The sequence below is a fragment of the Chrysochloris asiatica genome, unplaced genomic scaffold, assembly GCF_000296735.1.
Source record: "Chrysochloris asiatica unplaced genomic scaffold, ChrAsi1.0 scaffold00008, whole genome shotgun sequence".
NCBI lineage: Eukaryota > Metazoa > Chordata > Mammalia > Afrosoricida > Chrysochloridae > Chrysochloris > Chrysochloris asiatica.
The window spans coordinates 12,035,392-12,039,297 of record NW_006408526.1 but is presented as its reverse complement, the minus strand read 5'-3'; positions in this window follow the sequence as shown (position 1 = coordinate 12,039,297).

Below are 3,906 nucleotides of genomic sequence, written 5' to 3'. Positions count from 1 at the left end.
ATATAAAATATTTAACATACTTTTTTATTCATTCAGTTAATATTTATTGAAAACTTACTATGTTTCTGGTACTGTATGAGGTGCTAGGAATACACAAATGGCATCTCAATGTTTGCCATTGTAGTATTTATTGATAGTCTAACATTAATTGTTTGCAAAGCATCAATTAGCTGAAGCAACTTTCAGAAATTTCAAATACCAGGACCTCTTCATTCCCCACAGATTAAGGTTTCTCAACCTGAGAGCTGTGGACATTTGGGGCTGAATACTTATTTCTTGCAGGGAGCTGTATAGTATATTGTCGGATGTTTATCCGCTTTCCTGGCATTTACATACTACAGCCAGTACATCTCTTCCTCTGTCATCACGGTAAAAATTACGTCTTCAGATATCTGTGAAATGTTCCTTGATGATGAAGGAAATCATCCAAAGTTGAGGATCAATGACATAGAGAATGATATGCGTAACAAAACTCTGGCTCTTCCTGGTTTGCCCCATTCATTCTGTAAACATGAGTTTGCCAGAAAATATGCCTGGAAATGAAGATGATGTTAATGTATTGGGGGTCAACCAGTCAGTATGGGATAAATTAGGCATAGAAGGCAACAGAGATAAAATCACTCAGTCAACTTTGGAAATTCAGTCAAGAATTTATTTGAATGATAGAAATATCATTTGAGATATTCATCCATTTATTAAAGAAATAGTTATTAAATGATAGTGGATTGTGAATTGACTGAGACTGTTGTTTCTGTTACAGGAAGATTTTAAATTAAGGAATGTTATGATTGTAACAACTCTACTCTCATTGAGTGTGATTGGAGGGGGTACCAGCAGAGGCTAGAAGACAAAGCTCAAAGATGACCATTACAACAATAATATGAACAAGAGGTGATGGTGATTTGGAAAACTGTGGTAGCTATGGGGAAGGAAAACTCAGAACTAGGTCATATTTTGAAAATATAGTAAACAAGATTTACTTATGGATAAAATATGGGGTATAAGATAAAAGATGTAATCAATGATGACTCCAATGTATTTTGCCTTGCTTTGTTTTTAAAGCTGAGCAAAGGATCCAATGGATTTGACATTGACTGAGATCGGGAATATATAGAGAAGAATAGACTTGGCAATGATCAGGAAGTCTGGAACTTAGTTTTGGACACATGAAATTTAGGTTGTCTTTTAGCCATCACAGTTGAAATTCAATTAAGTACATTTATCATTCTGGGATCCAGTTGTTTACACATAGTTTGGGATTACATTTAAGACCACAAGATTGAGTGATGTTGCAAGGGGAGTGAAGGTAGATAGGAAAGAGAAGAAGTTCAAGGGTTGAGCCCTTGAGCATTCTTGAATTAGAGGTTAAGGTGAAGGAAGAAACCAGTAGGAATGGCCAATGAGCTGGGCAGAAACCTGGCAGTTATGGGGGTGAGTTATGGGGGTGTGCTGAGCATCTTGCATTACTCCTCCACACGATCTCTTCGATATTCTCCACCTGACTCTCTATTCCAAGATTTTAAATTAAGTTACATGGAACTGATTCCTGTTTCCTCTGGATTCTTGGGTTTGGCTAGCAAGAAGTTCCAAATGAGATCAGAAGAGAGTTGGGAGTTAAACTGTAGTTAGTATTTAGTATGCATCAGAATTACCAGGAAGGCTTATATTTGCTCCAATCCTAGAGTCTCTGATTCAATTGTTCTTGAGTGAGACTTGTAGAAATACATTTCTAATAAGTTCTCAAGTGATGTTAATATTGCTAATCATGGTGCCAGACTTTAGAAATCACGTATCTATAGATTTCTCCAACCTTTCCTTTTATTTCCATTCCCAGCTGTTACAGGCTCTCATCACATTTACCTGAAATCCCATCACACCCTGCAAACTCATTGTGCTGCTCTTAGGTTTTGCCCTTCTCCCAGTCAATGCCCTAGAAGGATGACAAGAAAATTTTTTTCTAAGAAGCAAATTGTATTATGATGTTTCTTCTCCCTCCCTTAAAACTCAAATATTCATGTTCGTGGTCTTTAGGATAAAGAACTGACTCCTTAACAACACTTCACCCTCACTCAGAATTCACATGCCAAATTATTGACAAGTCCCAGAAGACAATCATATCTCACACATGATATTCCCTACATCTGGAAGGTCCTTCTTTCCTGAATGTCTCATGCTTTCCAGTTACCAGGCTGAGCAGGTAACTGTTTTCTGGGATCTCTGACATGGAATGACAATCACAGACCCCAGTCCTGGGGCACACTGCATTACAACAGGTCTTTATGTAGTAGATGGCTTGTTGGTGTTAAGTGCTATTGACTTGATTCCAACTCATAGAGACGTGTATAGGGTTTCCTAGGAGTGGTTAGTGAGTTTGAACCACTACCTTGCTGTTCAAACTGACCTTGCAGTCCACTGCTTATCCTACAGTGCCACACCAGGACTCGATTAGATGGATAGTTTTCTCATATCCATATCCCTGGTGCTCAGTACTGTGCCTGGCCTATAGGACAGCAAGCCCTTTGCCACTATTTGGTGAATAATGAACAAAGCAGATATTTTAGTAAAACTTTCAATAAGGTTTGAGGCAAAAACCATTTTCTCGTTAGCCTGTACTAATACAGAAACTTTTAAAAACCATGATAATATATCCCCTGATTAATTGATCTTTTAGTGAGATAATAATGTCACTGGAGTAATAAAAATAAAAGAGGAGTGGATAAACTTAGCTGCCTCTCTTCAACTTTCGAAATTCTCAATAATGTGCTGTCAAAAATTTACATAGATATGTTACAGTCATAAGTAAATTTAGGTAAACCCATAAAGAAATTCTGTTAAATGATTCTTTGCTTTTTTTTTTTTTTTTAAATTTGATGTTATAAGGGCTGTTTTTTGAGATGGAAAATAAAACAGATTTTTAATAAACCATATCTTCTGAAGTTTATAAATTCAGCAAAATATTCCTGATTTTACCTAAATAAATATAAACCATATCCCAGCAAAATGATAACACTATTGTGATATGCAGATGATACAACCTTGCTTGCTGAAAGTGAAGAGGACTTAAAATACTTACTGATGAAGATCAACAAGCACAACCTTCATAGTATGGATTGCATCTCAACTTAAATAAAATCAAAAGTCCTCACCACTGGACCAATAAACAACATTCTTATCAAAGGAGAAAAGATTGAAGTTGTCAAAGACTTAATTCTTCTTGGATCAACCATCAACACTCATGGAAGCAGCAGTCAAGATATCAAACAATGTATTGCATTAGGCAAATCTGCTGCACAAGACCTTTTTAAAGTGTTGAAGAGCAAAGGTGTTAGCTTGAGGACTAAAGTGTCTGACCCAAGCCATGGCATTTTCAATAACTTCCTATGCATGTGAAAACTGGACAGTGAATAAGGAAGACTGTAGAAGAATTGAGGCTTTTGAGTTATGGTGTTGGAAGAGAATATTGAAAGTACCATGGGCTGCCGAAAGAACCAACAGATCTGGGTTGGAAGAAGTGCAGCCAGAGTGATCCTTGGAGGCCAGGATGGCCAAACTTCATCTCTCATAATTCAGACATATTGTCAGGAGGGACCAGTTGCCAGTGAAGGATATCATGTTTGGTAAGATGGAGAGTCAGAGAAAAAGAAGAAGATCCCCAGCAAGATGGATTGGCAAAATGGCAGCATGAATGGTCTCAAGCGTGTGAACAATAGTGAGGTTGGCCCAGAACCGGGCAGTGTTTCGTTCTGTTGTGCATAGGGTTGCTATGAGTCAATACTGACTCGATGGCACCTTACAACAACAACAACAACAATTACAGTACTTAACAACTTACAAAAGTTAGGTTTTCTGAGTCACTTTTCAGTGGAACTGGACATTAAAGGATAGGGAAAAAACAGAACACATTTT